Source organism: Marmota monax, unplaced genomic scaffold (genome assembly GCF_021218885.2).
Source record: "Marmota monax isolate L192 unplaced genomic scaffold, Marmota_monax_Labrador192_F-V1.1 WCK01_AAM20220418_F8-fsc00049, whole genome shotgun sequence".
Taxonomy (NCBI): domain Eukaryota; kingdom Metazoa; phylum Chordata; class Mammalia; order Rodentia; family Sciuridae; genus Marmota; species Marmota monax.
The window spans coordinates 5,648,966-5,671,038 of record NW_026694221.1 but is presented as its reverse complement, the minus strand read 5'-3'; the positions used below and the strand labels follow the sequence as shown (position 1 = coordinate 5,671,038).

The following is a 22,073-nucleotide window of genomic DNA, read 5'->3' as shown; positions in this document are numbered from 1 at the left end:
CCATTGTAGATGCCTCATGACATCATATATGACCACAATGACCCTGGCAATAGGGATGAGTATCTTCCACATTGTTATGGTTTAGATATGAGGTATCCCCTCAAAGCTCATGTGTGAGACAATGAACGAACACTCAGAGGTGAAATGATTGGGTAATGAAAGCCTCAATCCAATCAGTGAATCATGTTCCTGATGAGATATAACTGAGTGGTAGCTGAAGGCCAGTAAGGGTATAGTTGGAGAAGTGGCTTATTAGGGGCGTCCCTTTCGGGTATATATTTTGTATCTGGCAAGTGGAGTCTCCCTCTCTCTCCTTTTTGATCATCATGTGAGCCACTTCCTCCACGTCTGTTCTGCCATGATGTTCAGCCTTACTTCAGCCCCCGGAATGGAGCCAGCTGTTTATGGACTGAGACCTCTGAAACTGTGAACTCCCAAATAAACTTTCCCTCCTTAAAATTGTTCTTGCAGGTCTTTTAATTACAGCAGCAAAAAGCTGACTAAAACACATGCATTTATACCAGAAGTTTAAATTTATTTTTTATATTTAAGGAAAAAGAAACAATTTGAGATTCCAGTATGCTTTTCTATGTTACAAAGCTTTACATTAACTATTCCTGGGGAGTATGCTCCCCACTTTGGAGGCTACTGATGTAAAGAAGCAGCTACAAGAAAAAATAAGACAGAAAATCTCAGTTGTTTTTTCTTAATCTAACCCCATTGTCTTCCTCCCTCTCTAGTTATACCTCAGAGTCATTCCAGTACCTACCTTTTCCAAGCTGCAGCTTTAAACTATAATAGGCTTGAAATGAAGGAAGCTTGATTCCATCTGAACAGAAATTGGATTACAAAAGAAGCAGGGAAATGGGGAAATTGCAGTTTAGCGTTTAGACTTAAGACTTAGCATCCCAATCTTAACTTCAGAAAACACTTTTCTGCATCATAATTAGGTATTAGTAGCATTCTATAGAACTATTTCTATAGGTTATTTATGGGCAAATTGTTCATGGGCTGTCCAATGTACCTAACATCTTAGAACACCTTGTTTCTATAGTAAAATATTTTTCTAATTTCAAACAATTGAACTTAGCTACACATTTTGGGAGCAGAACTCATTTACAAGTAACAAATTGCATATATAGAGATTTTTCAGGTCTTAGGCCAATTAGGAATCAAATGTAGCTCTACAATGAATTTTATATTGCTAAGTTTAATTATGAGAGACTGAACATGCAGTTCAATGTGAACTATTCACCTTTTCCACAGCAGTGTTATGACATACCCTGGTTTAAATAAGACAGTCTTAACCACATTATAGTTAAATGGCTTTTGATATGACATTAATAAAAGCCTGTCTGATGTTAGAGATACTTATGCTTTTTTCTCCTTTGTTTATTTGGAGAATATTAATTATGGTACTAAACCAATAAAAGAAAATTGTGGGTTTAAAATTTCCATTAAGAAGTCCAGCCAGGTGTAATGGTGCATGCCTGTAATCCCAGTGCCTTGGGAGGCTGAGACAGGAGAATCTCACGTTCAAAGCCAGCCTCAGTAACTGCAAGGCACTAAGCAACTCAGTGAGACCCTGTCTTAAATAAAATACAAAATAGGGCTGGGATGTGGTTCAGTGGTTCAGTGCCTTTGAGTTCTATCCCCGGTACCAAAAAAAAAAGAAGAAGAAGTCCACACTTTGCCATATGCAGCATGATGAATGCCTACAAAACCTGCCTATCCTAGTAGAGTTTATATTGGGCAGAAGAGATATGGACAAGCCATGCTTCAGAAAGAAGGTATATAAATTACCTCAAATTAGCAAATTATACCATTCAGAATTCTTTTTAACACCATTAAGTTTTCTCAATTGGAAAGATATCAATAAAATATGAATGATTTAGGGAAGGAGAAACAATCCATTCTTATGTCAAATTATCTCAATGGATTTTTGATTAGGGTAAGAATAAATAATAATGGCTAACAGTGATTCTTACTATGTATTAGACACCATCTACAGTGATTCTTACTATGTATTAGACACCATCTATCCTAAATGCATTATATGTATGGAGATACTTAACCTGAAAATCATCTCACTAGGTGGAGTGATATTATTATTTCCATTTGTATTAGAAATAAAAAAGGTCAGATATGCTAAGTAACTTGTCCAAGTGTACCTAGGTAATGGAATGAGGCACAATTAACAGAGCTTTGCTGATGGGGGATAACCACTTGTTGAGGGAGTTGAAAACCATTTCTGAGAACTAAAAAAACTTAGTCAATGCTGACCATTTTTACTTAGAGCAATGATCAAAAGATGTAGGTGGATAAGGGGACAAAGATATTGAAAAATCACTCAGTAGTCACTTCTACATTCATTAAAATTTTCATTTAGCAAACCTTCATTAAGTATAAACTATGTGCCAGAAACAACAACAACAACAAATAGGTGCCAGGAATACAATATACAGGATCTCCTTGGGGAGATCTCAGTATAGTAGAACAAACTGAAATAATTGTAATAAGATGTTGAAAGGCAATATGTTTATATAACAAGGGCTATGATATCATCCCCTCCCACAGCAACTTTACAATGAATAAAAAGTAATCTATTTCTAAGTAAAACGGTGTGGAAGAGCAATTCAGTAATAAGTGAGATAGTTAATTGCATGAAGCAGTCTATAAGAGGTGGATTTTTGCTACACTTAAAAGACAAAGATAAGGAGCTGAGATTGGTAGAGATAAATGAAGCACCAGGGTAATACTTCTTCTGAAAGATAAGGCATGTAAAATGGGAGACAGGGACAGACTTTTGTACTTTGAGGAAAAATACACAAAGTGACTGCTACCTACTGTCCATGTCAGTCAATCTAATGGCTATCTTTAAATTCTAAAATCTCTTTATTGACAACTTGTAATCAGTTACAAGCATTTATTTAGTTACTTTAGTTTTGAATATTGGAGGGAAAATGTTGATTATTCTTCTTAAAGAATTAATAAAAATAAATGTGTACAATTTACAATAGTCATTTTTAAAGGAGCCAACCTAAGAAACATTTAAATTTAAGATGTAGTTAAAGTTATACTGGGCTTTTCCTACATGGCAGCCTCTGAAGAGGACTACATAAGACCTCCTTAGCTAAAGCTCATTTCCTCTATGGGATATTTTAGTACTTGATATTTTTTTCCAAAAACATAATTCTTTGAGTTTCAAATGATTTTCAATGAATAAATTAGATATTTCTTCTAAGATACATAATTTATTACCATACATACAATATTTTATTGAAATAAGCAATCAAACTCAACCAAGTTCAAGACCATTGTAGACAATGAGAGGCAACAGTTAGGCAAGGCAGGTAGAGCTAGTGTTGGTGTAAGTCTTATTTAGGGGAATGAAGAGAATTTATTCTACCTAAGCTTACTGTTGAAGCTTTGAACTATCTTCATGTTCTTATCATGTTCTCCTTGCATGAAGGCAAATCATGCAACTGGACACCTCTTTTGGAAACCAGAACCCAACTTTTTACTTATGTTTTCCATTAAGTATTTCTCTAATTCTGGGCCCGGGTGCTGTAGTGCACGTCTATAATCCCAAGCAGCTCTGGAGGCTGAGACAGGAGAATCATGAGTTCAAAACCAGCTTTAGCAACATAATGAGGCACTAAGCAACTCAGTGAGACCCTGTCTCTAAATAAAATACTAAATAGAGCTGGGAATGTGGATCAGTAGTTGTGTGCTCCTGAGTTCAATCTCTGGTATGCCCCCACCAAAATATTTCTCTAATTCTGAAAAGTAGACCTCCTCCCCAGCCCTACTGATCCAAAATACCTACTCTGTTATGTTTACATGACTTTCCTGACTAACCAGAAACCTATAATAGTTTTGGATTGTGTCATTTTAGTTCTCATTCTAATCATAAAAATTTGAGATCATTATCCTCTAAAAGTAATAATAAATACCATTTTTCTCTTCTTGAATAGTATACCTCTTTATCTTTAGAACATATATCATCTCTTAGGGGATCTTGTCTAATTTTCATAGGAAGAAGAAATATCTGGCTTGCAGGGTGTTTAGAGTACAGTGATGACAGCCCGTATGCCAATTTCACAGGCATTGCAGCCTCAGTCATACGCTGTACTGTAAACGGCAGCATATGGCTGGAGAGTCATAGCAGCAGGATAACACGGTAGTGCCCAGATCCCAGCTGTAGGCACACAAAGAAAGTTTTGATGCTGCTATCCATATCCCTCCTTCTCATGAGCAACAAAAAGGATGACTACTTAAGATTCTGTTGTCTTAAAGGCTTTATTAAGTTATTGCCCAAGGTAGGGAAGGGATATTATTGTCTACATATGTTTGCCAGAATCATGCAGCTTCTCTATTCTAGCTCTCTTAGCAGGTGTCACTTTAAGTACTTATTCTAAATGGAACACAACTGGGAGACATCAAAAAGGGCACTGTTGACAACTGTCATAGCAGGTTCCAGCTTGAATAGTAACTGAGCAGAAGGTCTCTCTCCAGAGCATTTCAGATCATCCTAATAGTAGCATCATTTCCACTAGGAACCCAGCTTCTACCAGAAAGAAGTGCTGGGAAATAGTGCTGCTGGTGAAATCTGATCTCCTCACTGGAAATGCTCCACTACACAAGATTTCCTATGAAATTAGGTATGGTGCAGTTAAAAAAATCTCTGATTATTAGGCAAAGCTGCAATATTTGAAGGAAGCACATAATGCAAATGTATGTAAATAATGTTAAGTGGATATATGCCAAATTAATACTTTTATTTATACCTGGTTTATATTTGAAAATATTCTAAAGGCTTTTCATCACATAAATAGAATGAAAACCCATTAATTGTTTAAATTTTGCATTAAGCCAATATATAAAAGACTAATTTACTAAATACTAAAATTACATTTTAGATGAATAGGTTAAGGTTTAGATTATTAATGTTGATGTTTTTGTCTGGATTATGATTCTTGTCAGTTTAGGAGTTCTGTTGTTGCTGTTACTGTCATTCATCATGATGGAACAGGAGAATTATCATCAGATACTAAAATGGAGGAGTCCATTCAAGTGACTATTTTCAGATAAATCTTTTAAGATATTTATGGTAAGGTAACTCTACAAACCAAATATGGGAAAAGAACACTGATTTTCTCCTTTCTCAGGTTTAGCAATCTATAAAATAGAGCTACCGTAATTTCAGCATGGTTATAAGAAGAAAAGGTATTACTGAGCATGCTATAAGTTTCTGAAAGGTACCTGTTGTGCAGATATTCGTGTTTATAAACTTTAAATGTGATATAAAAATGTTTCTAGTGTAAAATTTTTTATCATCTATAAAATATATTTATCTAGCGTCCTTATGTAGAAATTTTTGAATTACAGATGAGATACTCAAACAATTGGTTTCCTCTCATTTTAAGCTACTACTTATCTACTATAAGAAAAGTACATACACACACACACACAAACCATAAGAACCAAAATCAGAAATATTTGTATTCATAACAAATATATACTTTTTCATAAAGAATAATATACAATTATATTTTATTTTTTTAAACAATTTTTAGTTATAGATGGACACAATATCTTTATTCTGTTTATTTATTTTTATGTGGTACTGAGGATCAAACCCAGAGCCTCACATGTGCAAGACAAGTGCTCTGCCACTAAACCACAACCCCAGCCCAAGAATTATATTTTATTTTTACTGTTAATATTCTTATTTGATTAGGAGAAAATTATGACTTCTTTTGGACAATTTGTAAATGTTGAGTCAATATAAAAATATCAAAGACATTAAAGTCCTACATAAAATAAAACTGTAAACAATAGAGTTTTCTTACGTGTTTATGAAATATATTAAAATATAAACTTCAGGCAAACTTTCATGGAGAGTAATGCACTGCATAACAACATTTTGGTCAGTGATAAACTGAACATACTCCATGGTCCCTTAGACTGTAACACATAGTAATATCGTAGCTATCTTAATGTTCACTCTGATATCCATACAATATATTTCCTAATGTGTTTCTCAGCATGTGTCCCTGCAACTAAAAGATAGAAGACTATAATTAGGTATTTCCTTTTGTAACTCAATTCCTTTGTATGGATTCCAAAAAAGCCCTCAAGTCCTTGCATCACATTTCATTGAGAAAAGAGCCATTCAAAAGTCCCTCCCAGTTTGTTCAAAAGGCCAATAAATATACATTGTCCCAGATCTATCTTTTTCATTATATTGTCCATTAACAATGGTGGAAATATCCTTCTTCCTATTAAAAGGTAATATGAACTGCTGTGTTCTAGAACCCATTTATTTTCTCCCATCCCATGTTTTCTAATTGTCTTTTTTATACTGAGTGTTCATTATTCTTCTCTAATGAAATATTCCAAAAACATACAAACTTTCCATAGTGATTCTCACTTTAAGATAGACAAAACCATCTCCTATCACATTCAGAATACCATTGGCTTTCTCTTCTCTCAAACAAGCTCAAACTTCTTGAAAAAAAAAACAAAAACAAAAATATATGCTTCAATTTCAGCATGTCCCTTATGGCTCCAAAAACTACATTTATAAGACCACCAATAACCTCCAATTGCAATTGATTAAATTATACTTAAATCTCCCACCCTCTGGCCGCTCTCCCATCCCTTTCTATTCAACCTGAGTAATTTTTCCCCTAAGTGTTACCTTTTATTCCTAGTACTCCAAATATCATTTACGTGGCAGTGACACACATTAATTTATGATATATATCTATCATCTATCTACCTACCTATTTATCCATCCATCCATCCTTCTTTCCATCAACTTGTTCCTTATCACATTTCTCCATCTCAATAAATGGCAGCACTGATTATTCAGTTACTCATCTTCAAAAACTGCAGACATTTTTTAACAAAACCTTGTTCTCTTCCATAGCCCCATGTAATTCACCAAGAAATGAACTTGATCAATTTACACACACACACACACACACACCTCCATCTTCACAACACAAGTTCAAGTGAATTTCTCACAAGGCAGCCCGAGTAACCTTGTAAAAAAATAAGGAATTATGTTCCCCTGTACCTAAAATGGTTTCCCATTTAAATAAGATGAATATTATCTTGGCTAATAAACTCCCATGGTTTCTAATCACTTTAATCTCCACTCAATAGAAGACAATTCCAGGGGACATTCTGGAAATTTCTATTCCTCCATCAAGTCTCTTTAGAATTTTATTAGAATATTACTTCTTATACTGCCTGGTTCAATATAAACTAGGTTCATCTATCCTTTTCTAAACCCCTATTTTGCATTACAATTCTTATCATTATTTGTAATCATACTTTGTAGTATCCGTTTAATTAAAATGGACATTTTGATCACTAAGTTTTAGGAATACTTGCAGTTATGTTTACATTTGTTTGTTGTTTTTTTACTACTTTATTTTGTTTAACTCTGCTTAATACTTGGCACTCTCTTGTTTTTACTAAACATTTGTCAAATAAATCTTTTAGCAAAATCCCAGTAGTAAAGTATATTAAGGTGAGCTTTGGTATAATTCTACCACAAAATAAACAACAAAAGATGCATAAAAATACACATACTGATTCCAGGCTATTTCATGAGCTATATTTGTTCCATCATAGTCTTTGTACAATGGTTAGTAATGTAAGCTCCACGTGTTCCCAGTCTATTTTAAAAATGTACTATAGTCTCTGTGTTAAATCCATTAAGACTACATAAAGTAATACCCATAAAGACATTGACAGAATATGGTAATAAAAAAAAGACATAAAAAGGCAAAAGGCAGTATAAATTATTCTTAAAAAAAACTTAAACAAGATTTTTTATTACTGTTATAATTACTTATTTGAAGCTGGATCCAATAAAAACTTAATGAATTCTTACATCTTATTAAAGATCTTGTTAATTATACAATTTCTACCCAAAAGAAAAAAAAAGTTCCTATTTGATTAACTGATAACCAGAATTCTTGCTATTATAAAACACATATCTCCTTACTTGCTGAATGCAATATCTGCCCATCTACTTTTTTGATTTCTCATAATGCTAATTGAAAGCTTTATTAAACACTTAAAAAGAAATTAAAACAACAATAGTGAAAATTGACATAGAATATGGTCTAAATGTCTGCCCTTGGTAAGTTAAAGAACAGATAATTAGTCCAACAAGTATTTATTATTCATAACAAAAATATACAATAAAATAAAAAATCCTTTATATCAGTTTCTATAAAATGTACATTTTCCTGTAGAAGCTTCCTAGTACGCTAAAAAGTCAGAATTGTACAACATATATGAAAGTAGCCATGGATAGGTATTTGATTACAAAAACTATCTTATAATCTAGTATTTGGTTATAAAGTTAGGACTAGAATTGACCTTCTCTGCTTTGGTTAAATTTATGAATATATGAAAGTTGTCTTTAAGCCACATATTCAACAACATTTATTATTATTTGTGTTCTTGATGATTTTCATTGTAATCAGAATGAAATAAAATTTCAGTGCAGTTTTGACTTACATTCCCCTAAATGTTAAAGATATTGAACATTTTTATATATTGGTTGGCCATTTTTATATCTTCTTTTGAGAAATATCTGTTTAGTTTCTTTGCCCATTTGTTGATTGTGTTTGTTTGCTTGCTTGCTTGATGTTTTTTTGCATTCTTTATATATCCTGGATATTATTTTATAAACAATTTTTAAATAAGAATGTGAATTTTGGCTCTTGAATTAGATTTAAATTTGTTGTATATTCCATTTTTCCAAGAAAGGTATTTTCACTAAGAATTTAAATTTGACGACATTATAAGAGAAAAAAGAAATAAAAGAGAAAGACTGCTTACAGTAGTTAAATTTTATACACAAGTTCTAAAAAACAGACAGCTGATAGGTAATTGTGTCATGCTCAAAGGAATTAGGAAAAAATTATTTTTATCTTTTCTCTCATTCTTTTATCAAAATTAAGATCATTTCTGTTTTTCCTGAACATGACAAATCAAATAGCATTCCTACACACCTCTTTGATTTTCCTAAAAATGTACTTTTTTTCTTCACATATTTGCATTTGAACTATATGGTTTGAACATCATAATTTTGAGGTCCAGTAGGTCTGGGTTTAATATCCTTTGAGCAGTTAATTAGTCTTCTCATTTATAAAATGTTGACAGTAATACATAACTCAAAATTGTTGAAAAATTGAAATGAGATGTTAAAAGCTATAAAAAAATCTTCAGTTCATTTATTCAGGGTTTACTTGGTACTAGTTGTCATATTTGTCTTCCATCTCTTCCATTTTTTCCCATAGAAAAATTGCCCTAATTCCTAAATCGAAAAATGCATATCTATTCACACTATGCACTACATTTCAACTTCTTCATTGGTATTTAAATAAGTATTCTCAAAAAGGGCATTTTTAACAACATTTTTGTCCTTCCTATGGATATTTGAAAACTTTTAGTATATGATAAATTATATACTATATGGACTTCTAAAAACTGCATGTGTGCTTGTGTGTATATGTAGATGGGCAGAGGTAGAGATAGAGATTAATTCTAACATTAGCGATTTCACTTTTAAAATGCAATGCCAATCTCTGTGACAGTCAAAAAATGATGACCTAACAAAAGTAATTTCAAAAGATCAATCTTTGGTCATTGATGGAATTTCAGTTTTCAAATAGGATATCTGAACATGTACATACACTTTTGAAGACAGGAAATAGTTTTTCAAAAGAGTAACATAACTTTTTCAAGTTGAGTTACAAAGATTTATGTCAAAAATCTTCCCAAATTAAAAAAAAAGTCATTATATATTAAGCAAGAGATATTTGGGTAGAAAATATTCTGTTTTATGACACCATACTACACACATACATATAATTCTCTGTGTCTCCAAACATGTATACATTGATGCAAATATATGTGTGCTTACAAGATTGTTGGAAAAATTGTGTGTGTGTAAATATCTTTTAATGCAGTTTAAAGCATGACCTAGATATCACAAGCCATATATTGTTTATGTTGATTATAAGAGCATTGCTATATATTTATGTCAACTATTATATTTGTCCATAAGTAATTATAATTTATTTTAATATAAACATTTCCATTTTTCCTACTTATACTGTTAAAAAAACAGTCCTAGACTATAAAAGCAATCAGAATTAATAAGTTCATTCTTTCAAAAAATATTTATTTACTTATTTAATTTTTTGTAGTCTGGGGATGGAACATAGGGCACTGTGCATATGAGGAATGCACTCTACCAACTGAGCTATATCCCCAGTGGATTTGTATTAGCTCTGAACAATATGCTCTTTACCAGGTCTTAATGAACTGTGTAAGAGGCTGAGTGAGATATGATAAAAAGCCACACTACCTTTGCATGTTCAGGCTTTGTGGTCAAATAGTCACACCTCTGTTGTAACCCCTGGCTTGTTAATTCAGCACCAGGAAATTCACTTAACCTTTGTCAGATTTACTAGCTAATGTGAAAATTGGGAGTAAAAATGGAATCTAATTCATAGGGTTGTCATCACAATTTAAACAAGGCAATTTAGGTAGTTGTTAAAACAGTGAGGGTACGCCGAAAGTAAAAATATTTTGAGTGGAACATGAAGCACTTAGCCTCAACCCCCATGTAATCTCTTCTTAATCCAGCAGTACAGATATTCCTAATATGTCAGATTCTTTACCTTTATGCTCAAATTTCTATAATAACTTCCGTTCAATAAAATCCAAAATCTATATATATGATCCTCCAGACCTTGTTTACTCCAGCCTCAGCCATTATATTCTTCCCCTCGTGTTATTCCTCCTTTCTTCTGATATAACCAGTGAACTCCAGATATGAATCATTGCACTAATTTTTCCCCTAAACCATGAATATTTCCACCAGTGCACCCCAAAACTCCTACCCATCTTTTTTTTACCCACCTAACTCTTATTTGTACCCACTATTCTGGTCTCTATCTGCTTCCTTTTCTCTCTTTCTCTTCTTTATTCCTTCCTTCCCATTCACCTTTCTTTCTTTCTTTCTTTCTTTCTTTCTTTATTTACCTCAAGCATTTTAAATTATTGAGATATTATCTGTTTACATTCTCCAGTTTATTTGCAATGATTTGGGGTTATATATTGCAAATGGCAGTGCTCAATAAGTCTTTGGTCTATTAATAAGTCCGATGACATTAAGTTTTAGGAATTCTCAAGTCACCAATTACACAAGCTCAAAGACAGAATCTTGCACACTTATTCAGTAAAATGTAATAATTGGTTTGTATCTATTGGTAAAACTTCAGTCGAAAAGTACATGTCTAATAATCTTCTTTTTTTTGGGGGGGGGGGGTGTAGCAGGAATTGAACCTAGGAGCACTTAACCACTGAAACACATCCCCACCCCTTTTTAACTTTTAAGACAAAGTCTCACTAAGTTAATAAGGGCCTCACTAACTTGCTGAGACTGGCCTTGAACTCCTGCCTCAGCCTCCAGAGTCATTGGGATTACAGGTGTGCACAAAAGCATTGGGCTTTAATAATCTTCTATGAAGTACTCTATAGTATAAATATATAATTTCTAATATTGATAGCATTAAAATTAAATACTATTAATATCATTCATGTTACAGAATTACTATATTCTATAAATATTATAATATTAATATTAGATATTCATAATATTTTACTTATATAGTATAAAAATTTATAATTATTAAAATTTCATTTATGAAATATTGCTGAGTAAGATGAAAATAAACTAAAACCATTATTATTTTTATTTAAAGATACAATTAGCATATCAGCATGGATGGACAGTAATTGAAAGACTTTCTAAAATAAAATACATATATCAATGAAGCAATTTATATGACATTTTAATCAAAAGCAATAGAAAACAATTTTCTACATTTATTCTCATTATAAATGTAGTTGTGCCTGTTTTTCAATCCTTTAATGAAGTGCATTATATGATTTTGTATTTTTATACATTGCACATGATCAAAGTTTAGAAAAAATGACCCTATCTCTGGATCAAAGGTGGGCTTCAGTTGCTTTACCAATCTATATTATCATATTTCTTTCACAGCAGTCAGTTTAAGGACTGATGCATAACCCAACCTAAGTCAATATATGCATCCTATTCCCTGGACACCAGAAGTAGCATAGGATGAGCCAGCAAACAAACTGGTCCAATAAGAGGGAAGCTTAGAACTCATGCTAGGTGGATTCCAGGTAGCATGTTGTATGGTAGCTAAAGAACAGTTGTAGCAATTGTAACTGCCATGAGGGAAGCCTACAGACATCTCATTGTTTTTCAAGGAATGATTTTTTAATCCCATTCCTTTTTTTTTTTTTTTGGTGTCGGGGGGATTCAAATCAGGGGCACTTAACTACTGAGACACATCCCTAGCCCCCATGAGCACATTCTTTTCCTGAAATACTAAAAGATTTTGATCAATGTTGTTAACTCAATGTAAAAGAGGAAAAAAAATCTATCAAAATTTTAAATGCTACTTGGTAGAATTAAATTTGCAGATTACGTAAAATGATAAAGTACTTTGTTTCCCTTCCCTAGCCATAAAAGTTGGATGACTAAAATAAAAGGTTCATTTCTAATTCAAGGAAAAAAAATGTGTGTATAAGAGGTGAGGTGTGTGTGTAAAAAAAATAGGAAAGAAAAGAGAAAACAGAAAGGTAATTAGGCAAATATAAATAATCTTTGGGTTATTCACTGTTTCACTTTACCCTTCTTTTGGGAAGGTAATTAGGAACTGATTGCATTCTCAGAATTACTAGAGATGCAGCAGATGGCTTCTAAAATATTCTCAAATTAAAACATAAGTTTAGTGTGTTCTCTGACAACAGAAATCATAAAATTTTAGATTATACACTCACTCTTGTATCCACAGATGTAATTCAAGAAAAATAAGTATGGTATTGTATTGAAAAGGTTTTCATCCTGAGCACTGTTATTCTAATGAAACACAACTTAACCAAGAAACAAATGATCACAATTGTAGGTATCTTGCTAAAACTCATACATCTTTTTATATACTTATATTTCAAAAATAAATATTCAAACTAAGCAATAAAATTCAAAATTCAATGAAGACAAATGTAAATAAATTTGTAACTTTATCAAATGTTAGGCTAGGATTGAGAAAAATCTTTTAGATCTCAGATTCTACTTATTATAACACTTAGAACAAGTAAATCATTTATTATGTATTTTTTAAATGCCTCGGGTAATATTTATTACTTATTAGGGTTGCTTAAAGAATTATTTAAATCAAACATTAAAATATTCTTGAAAATTGCCATATGCTATTATGACAGCTATAATCTAAATTTTAAACATATTTTTTTTAACTTCTTGAGTGTTTCATTAAGATTCACATATGTTGCAAGAAAATACTTCCCAAGTGCTCTAGAGTTGTTACTTCTAGGGCCTTTGTTATAGTTCAACCCAGGATAAATCATTAAAAGAATCTGGCCTTCCGCCTCATCATTTGTAAAAGAGAAGAGAGGAAATATTTAGATCTAATAACTGGTAAATTTTTCTACAGTCTACTTACAAAATGAAGCCACATATTGGGCTTAAGGAAGTAAATCTACCTATTTTTGATTATACTACATATTTAAGTTGTTTTCATAATCTGACCTATGAGCAAGTTTCTGTCTTATATAGTCCATTGTATATTTAGTTAAATATTTACCAACAGTTTTTTTTCCTCTTAAAGCTTATCTGAAATTTCACATGTTAGCAAGCCTAGAGTTGTCTTTTTTGTTGTTGTTTTGTTTTTCCCCTCAACTATAGTTTATATGAGAGTTCATAGGCCATATTTCTCTTTTGATTTCTACCTGGCATTGAGACAATTTGCATGACTGATATAACATTTATTTATTCATTGAATGGTGCTCAATTGCTGTAGTGTCCAAGCTCTATAATAATAAATGCAGGGTGACTGATAATAGCTTATCATCTCTCAACTACAAATGTATATAAATTAGAAAAATAGATACTTAGTTGTATATCTGTGTGTGTTTGTATGTTGAAGTTGAGGTGTATTGTGCTCTTTAGTTTCAATGCATGGTCCACATGTTACGTAATCTTGGAGGAGACAAATGTGCAGAAAAATTATCTTCAATCCTATTATAAATCTTCATCTGGTCAACAGCCACTATATCAAATCTCTTCAGTGTGTATATGGCCTAAACTTTGGAAATTCATACTTAGGTCTGTTCATTACATAAGCCAAAACAGAAATACGTACATTTCCTGAACTTTCTTTGTTCTCCTTTTAAATAAATGATTATGACAAAGAAAATGAAATTGAATAATCTGTCTTTTGTGTAGAGCATAGAATGCAGGATGACCTTATGTTATCTTTAAAATGTGGTATTGAAAATAAGGACCAAATATTAGGTAATCCATTTAAAGAATTGGTGTAGAAAAGAATGACATTTAGCTGCTTGTTTTATCCTGGGAATATAAATTAACTGAACGTAGTGGCCCTTGAAGAGGGATTTGTTTAACAGCTTTTTAGGGATATTGAAGACATGACAGTTTGGGATGCATAAAAAAATGTAGAAAGATATTTTCACATGCACTGAACATTAATATATGTACTATTCCATAAGATGATTTGCTTAATCCACAATAATATCTAAAGTGTTCAAAATTAACTTACAAACAAACATATGATAGAATGAGACAGAGAAAAATAAATCTGCTCTACAGAATAAGAGATATAGGAGGAGTCCATTATTATACTGTCTCTCTCTCTCTCTCTCTCTCTCTCTATATATATATATATATATATATATATATACATACACACACATATATATATTTCTTGTACAGGCATAACTCTTGTACATTAGATAAGCATATATAGTAGATAGGCAAATATATTTATTACATATTATATATATAAAATATGCACTATATATACATAGAATAGGAATAAAAACCTGAAGACTAATTCAAACTAAATTTTTTACTCAAGGTCACGTCCTCAAATGGTACTGGAGAAGGCAGAGATTTTGCTTTTTAATTTGTGCAGTTCATTTTTACTCTAATGTATTACAATGAATATGTATTGCTTTTGTAATTTAAAAAAGTAAGTTTTTAAAAATGGCCCTGAATTATATTTTGGATGTTTTCATTTTATTCAAAGTATGTTTTGCAATATGTATGTTTTGAGCCTCCTAAAAACATTTGAAATAAAATTATTTTAATGGCTTCAAGGCTAACTGGTGGTATTTTTTCTGCAGCATCCATGTGAAACATCTACAAAGCTCAGCTTCCCAGCTTTTGTATAAACACTCAGAGGACCCTGGAGTGATCAGTGGTATCATTACATTACTGCTTAATAGCACATGCTGTTGATACATTAATTGCTTTATTGACTATTTTAAAAGTTTACGACCTCATCTGTATTCCAATTTGACCTTGTTTTGCACTTTTCTAGTGAATCACCACATTCAACAACCTACATAATGTGTATTATACTAATAAATTTACAAAATGAAAAAAGTCAGATGATATGCACCTCATTATTTTTTTAATCAACTAAATCATTGTTAGGCAGGATTTATATTGCAAAGAACTGCATAATCTGAAAACTGTGATACTACAGATTCATGATTAGAAAAGATGTTCCACATTTTTATAATTTTCTTTTAAATAATAATTACCAGATGAAGTGGCTGGACAGCATACTCATGATTTAAATCAAGAAAAGTGGCTCTAAACTTCAATAGATATTTTATTTTAAAATTCCTAATGAATTAATAATATGCTCCATGATACCACAAATATCTGTTTAAAAGTATTTTTAAGTGGAAATTTCACTTCTAAAACTTGGGCAAAGTCCAGTGCTTCCCAAGAAATAAAACTGATTGAGGAAAAGTATATAGGCTCCTTGAAGCTATGGAAATTCGATTATTTGCAAGATGAAAATAAAATTTTGCATTTTGAAGACCACCCTTTAATACATAGTCTCATGTTTCTACACTAAAATCTCACATTTAGCAAATTTCCCAGTTCCCATTTCTTTCCATTTTCAAATGTCTAAGAAAAAGAAATTTTAAAAGTTCCTCATACAGTTAATCCTTCACTAGGCATCATTTGGAAAGTTAGTGAATTTTGTGTTCAAAAAGGAGTCACACAGGTATTACACTCTAAGACAGAAAGGATGACATAGACTTTTGATCTCTTTACTGAATTTTCATTATTTAAGAAAACCATTCTATATAATGTTCTGAATGCTTAAAAAGTAGTTTAGAAAGTAGGATACCCATAATATTTATCATATGTAATATAAATTAAGGAACAGGGCAAGAATACCAATGAAATAATGAGGAAAGAGTTATTGGAATTAGAATTTGGGGGCTGGGTACAGTAGGGACATTTATGTATTCTATTTCATTTTACAGATGAAGAAATGAATGCCAAGCATCATTAGATAACATGTCCATAGCGTTAGCATTTGAATAGAGGTAGAGCCATGGTAAACTGAACCTTGTGCAGAGCTTTGTTACTGATTGTGATTGCAGAGGAGAACATGGCGAGCCATTCCACAAAAATAAATGATGTGCAAAGTTGCTAACATATTAAAGAGATACTTTTGTTCAGAAAACATGGTTGGAGCAAATGCCAAGAAACAAAGAGGGCACTAGGAACATAGGTGAGTCTTCCAGAAGGAATTTTGGGAGCAAAAATTAAAAATTACTCATTTCCTAATCATGGTGAATAGGTATTGGTGTCAATATTCAGTATATTGCAAATCCTGAACTGATGATGTATTCATTTGAAACAAGATAAAACAAGTAGAATGCAGAATATTTTAAAAATCATTTAACCCGTTTATGGATTTTATTTGTTAAGTTAGCAAGAAATGTATTCCACATCCTGACCATCAAAATCTCAAATGTTGTTATGAGATGGGACAGTCACATTGCTATTAGAGACAGACAAGTTCCTTAATATAAAGACTTCAGCCATTAACTAAACTCCAATTTCATTTCATTTTTCCAATGTTTCACTTCCTATGATCTTACAAATACATTTATTTGAGAAACGGAATAAAATTTATTTCTCAACTAATTTTATCACGTAATGAATGCCACTTCCTGATTGTAGAAATAGGACTTTATGAAATTACTCCCTGCCCCTAAGTCTTTTTTTATTCCACCTCTTTACCAGAAAGTCTTTCATCTCTGCTTCAGCTTTAAATCATATTTTTCATGAATAATGAACTAAGAATTCTGTGTACTTGTGAATTATTTTAGATATCTAAATTATTGTTAAAATTTATATTCTCACTTCATGTGACAGAGTGTCTAATTGACTATGCACTTGGTATAGCAGCCACTTCCTCAGACTCTCACAGAATATTAAAGAACAGAGTAAGACATCACACAACGGGGACACAACAAATGTACCAAGGAGGGCTACTGCTTCAGACAGGCAGTATTTTACCCGCATTGTAGAATAATTCAGAATTACTGTTCCACTACGAACGTAGGCCATTTTCTTAGAAGAAACAAATAAATTACTCTGGAATAGCCATTTCAAAGGCTGATGAAAAGTAAAATTTTTAGAATATAGCATTATATTAAAGTGTCTGATTTTTTATAGATAAAAAAGATCATAGTTACTTAACATGGAAAAAATAAAGTGTTGCACGTTTCTTTGGCTTTTTTTTTTTTTTGTCAATAATTGTTTGCAAAGTTTTTAACTTCTTATCAAATTCTGATAATAGTCCAGTGAATGGCTTCATTAATATAAAGACCAAACTGGTTGAGGTTTAAAATAATAATCTTATCTGTCTCTAAAACTTTCGGGGTATGATAGGATAAAGTTCTACAACTCAGAATATTTTAAACAATTACAAGCAACAAACTCCAAGCATTAGTCATTCCCAGACTGGTGAACACTCAGGAGTCAGAGAATTTTTTTTTTTATTACAGTCTATTTTTTTTCCCTCTGTTTTTTTTTTTTTTTTTTCCTCAATAGGACGTTATGTTAGGGGACAGACAAATGTGAATGATTAATATTAGATATGGAAAATGACAAACCTAAAAGTAGTGAGACCTAGGAAAAGGGGAGTGAGAAGGAAAGTCATACATTGAAAGGATTGATCCTTTCCCAATACATTCTTTACCCAGTGATAAAACAAACCCTGAGGAAGAGGTGTCCATCAAACCTGGAAAGGCAATCTCTAGGAAGAGGCCAAAGCATTAATCCTTCCGTAAACAAATCCTTTCCAGATATCAACTACTGACCCCAGGCCTTCCATTAGGTCCAGTAAAATAAATCCCAGAAACTGACCACTGACCCTAGACTCCCTCCTATTTCACCCCATAAAACAGACCCCAAATTCCTAAGCACTAAAACTGACCCGTTCACTGATTGATAGAACAAACTCCAAATTCCTGGGTGCCCAAAGAAAATTGATTGCTCACTAGACCACCTCTAAGAATAACCTATAGAAGCCCAGGCCCTTTCTTTGTTTGGAGGCTCAGGAAATTGGGTCCTATAACAGCATAATTTCGTCCCCATATCCCCTGTTCCTGTGTGAAACTTTATTCATGAATAAAGCACTGAGCTGATTTGTGAAGTTTGCATTTGTCACAAGTCTTTTTGTGCTAACAATCAGAACATAAGGTTAAGAGAATAATTCAATAAAATGGGCCTAAGGTGCTCACCCACACATGCTTTCTTTTCCAAGAAACAATTTTCTTTCAGCCTTGCCTGGCCTAAGTAGACAGGATGTGTCATATTCCTTGGCAAACTATCTGTTAACTGCAGGAGAAATACAGGCCCAAGATAATGTGAATGTGAAAACCCCAAGAGACTTTTGTGACCAGACTCTGAATCTCTGGGAGATAAGGATAGTTTCTCTTAACCATGAAATCTGTAAGAATGAATGGTTAAGAATCCAATTAGAAGCCATGCATGGTATGGTGGTGCATACTTGTAATCTCAGTGGCTTGGGAGGCTGAGATCACAAGTGCAAAGCCAGCCTCAGAGGCAAATTATCAAGGTTCTAAGCAACTCAGTAAAACCCTGTCTCAAATTAAAATGCAAAAATCAGTTCATACATTTTGACTGTAAATGTTTGTGGTTTCTAAATAAAAGCAAGAGGATGAAAGTTGACAGTTTTGTGCTAAGTATTATATAGAGCTGTGGAAAGTGATGTGTATACAATTTTGACAAAAAAAATCTATTAAAATAAATTATTTTTGCAAAATGATCTACTGCCATAATCCATATATTACACAATAAAAGACCAACACAAAAACAAATAAATAAAATAAAATATAAAAAAGGACTGGGATGTAGCTCAGTGGTTAAACACCCCTGCGTTCAATCCCCTGTAACAACAACAACAAAAAGGCAAAATAAAACAAAGAATCCAATTAGAACCTGTTGCCATGGGCCAAGGTGACCTAGAGCTGCCATGACAGTAGGTACTTGAAAACCTGATGTCACCCTGCTATCAGTCAAGAATAAAGAGGGGGACTTGGGCAGAACTCTCTGGAAATTTCTCTGGGATCACCAATAAAATTGGAGTGCAGGAAAAACACATTGTCCCTTTTCTGTTTGAAAGGATCTACTCTTTCCCTTTAGAGTGTCCCCTTCCCTTTTCCTATCCCTTCAATAAACTCATTCCCATTACTCTGAGTGGCATGTCTGAAATCTTTCTGATTTGTTCACAAGAATTGGAGTTTGGAGGGGGGTCTTCACATTGCCTCAGTTTCTCAGAAGGCCCCATCTCTGCAACAATTACACTTGAATGTTATGTATTACTAAGATGAGTTAATAAAAAAAGATTTACACTCAGAGATAGGAAAAATTGTGCTCTAAATGTATAATAGGAATTGTAATGCATTCTGCTGTCATATATAAATAAAAAAGAAATATGCCAAACAAACAAAAGTTTTAAAACTACATTTGTGGCAGTTAAGAAAATGCAAGAAACACATAAGTATTATGAACAAATTTTGTGGCAAACATAGTTGACAGCAGTTTCTCCCTTATATGCTAAGAGAACTTGGATTTCTGAAGAGGGCAAAAGTCTCCACACTGTATTTCTAATAAAATACTGACTATGTTTGTTTATATTTTCTCTTTTCATCATTGTTCAGATAACCAATAGATTCTATCCTTCACCTCCCACTTATCCTAACTTTGACCAAATCCTTTCATTTTTTTTTTTTTCATAAAACAGAAATACTTTTTCTAGTGAACAGTGTTTATTACAGAGGATATCCTAGAAAACAGATCCTGGGCATTTTTTCTCTATCATGTTTGGTTTTCTTGTTATTATTTTAATGTTAATGCTTCTTTTAAAAGACTCAAATTAGAACATATTTGCAATATTTTTAGTATGACTCATACCCCAGTTTGCTGGGTATATATCTTATCTGGGCCAGAGTTCATGGTATATGTTCTTATTTTTTAAAGAGACAATGCCCTGAATCTGTCCATGGTACATAACTTATCTCTATATTTATGGGAGAATCAAGGTGGAGCTCCAATGTATCACCAGGTATAAACTCAATTTTGCAAGAACAATTCATTAAGAATCTAAAAACTATAAGTAGAGAAGAACAGACGAGGCACATTTTTTTTTTCCTAATGCAGTGGACAAGGGCAAGGCTAGTGGCTCTTGTGAGGTATTTGATCTTGAATGCCAAGACACAGAGTCTATGATTAATGATCATTTATAGAAATTACCTGTCTCCTGTACATGTTAACTAAAGGATACAAATTATTAAGAAGAAAAGTAACATATATCAAAGAATCACTGAAGACATCAAAGTAAAAATACTTTCTTTAGCTACATATCATTTTTAAACCATAATTTTGATTTACTCCTCTTTAATAAACACAGCAAACTTTATTATTTCAGTTGTCCTCAAATTAATCTATGCAATTTTAACTGCTTTTCAATTCCATTAACATTTTCACCTGAACTCAAGTCTGGGATTTTTTTTTTTTTTTTAATTTTTTCAGTACTGGAGATTGAACCCAGGAGTGCTCAATCACTAAGCTGTACCTAGTCATTTTTATTTCTCATTTTGACCTCAAACTTGTGATCCTTCTGCCTCATCTTTGCAAGTAGCTGTGATTACAGGCAAGCAACACTGCGCCAGGCTCTGGGAAACAATATTAAGTGAACAGTAAGAAAGAGTTTGACATAAAAACAAATCTAAAACAAAACCCCTAACAAAAACTAAAATAAATTGCTTATTTTAGAATTAAATTAAAGCATATGTTCATAAAGGAAATAAAATATTTCCTCAAGAGAAAGTAATAATGTTTCCCTATTAAGATTCACTAGCATAAATATAAATGGAAATAGGAGGAGACATGTAAAAACCATCACGAAGTATTCCTTATCAGAGTCTCATGTCTTACAATTTAAGAGGAGGGAAAAGATAAATGATTGCATTAAAATATTTTTTTTGCTATCATATTCTTTCAATTGGTTGTTGTTTCAAGTCTGCATATAATAGAACATTTTTACCAATTGTTATGATAAAATACAGTGTCATAACTCCAGAGTTTTAGAGAAATACATGAAGATACTGATCAGTAACCACTACACAATTGTTTTCTGACACTTGATCTGACAGTGAGCACATCATAACCTCAGAATTAAGAAGAAAGGAGGAGGCTGTTCTCTTAAAAATACAGATACTTCCATTGTCTTAAGGGATACACTCATTCATCAGATATTTTCTGAGTACCTTAGTGTTTTACCTCCTTTGCTAGCAGTGGGAATACAAAGGAGAAAAAGTATTGCTGTGACAAGGACTGAGGCTGCTTTTGCTAAAAGCATTGACTCTTCACTTGGACCTGCAGAAGTTTGATGGATATCTAAAAGCAGGATAAAAGATTGGTTTCTCTGCCTTCATTTTTGTATAGTCTCCCTTCTATCAACAACTTTGAATCAGATTCCTGCTCAACTCTGTGTATGAATGTATACATGTTAATCATTTAAGGAAAATTTGTCTAGATATGTGAATCAAAC

At 32.4% G+C, this 22,073-nt stretch overlaps 1 protein-coding gene across 8 annotated transcripts in view; it reads right to left on the bottom strand.

Moving 5' to 3' along the window:
- Positions 1–22,073, bottom strand: part of Pcdh9 (protocadherin 9) — an 874,581-nt gene that overhangs the window by 625,638 nt on the left and 226,870 nt on the right. The window lies entirely within an intron of this gene.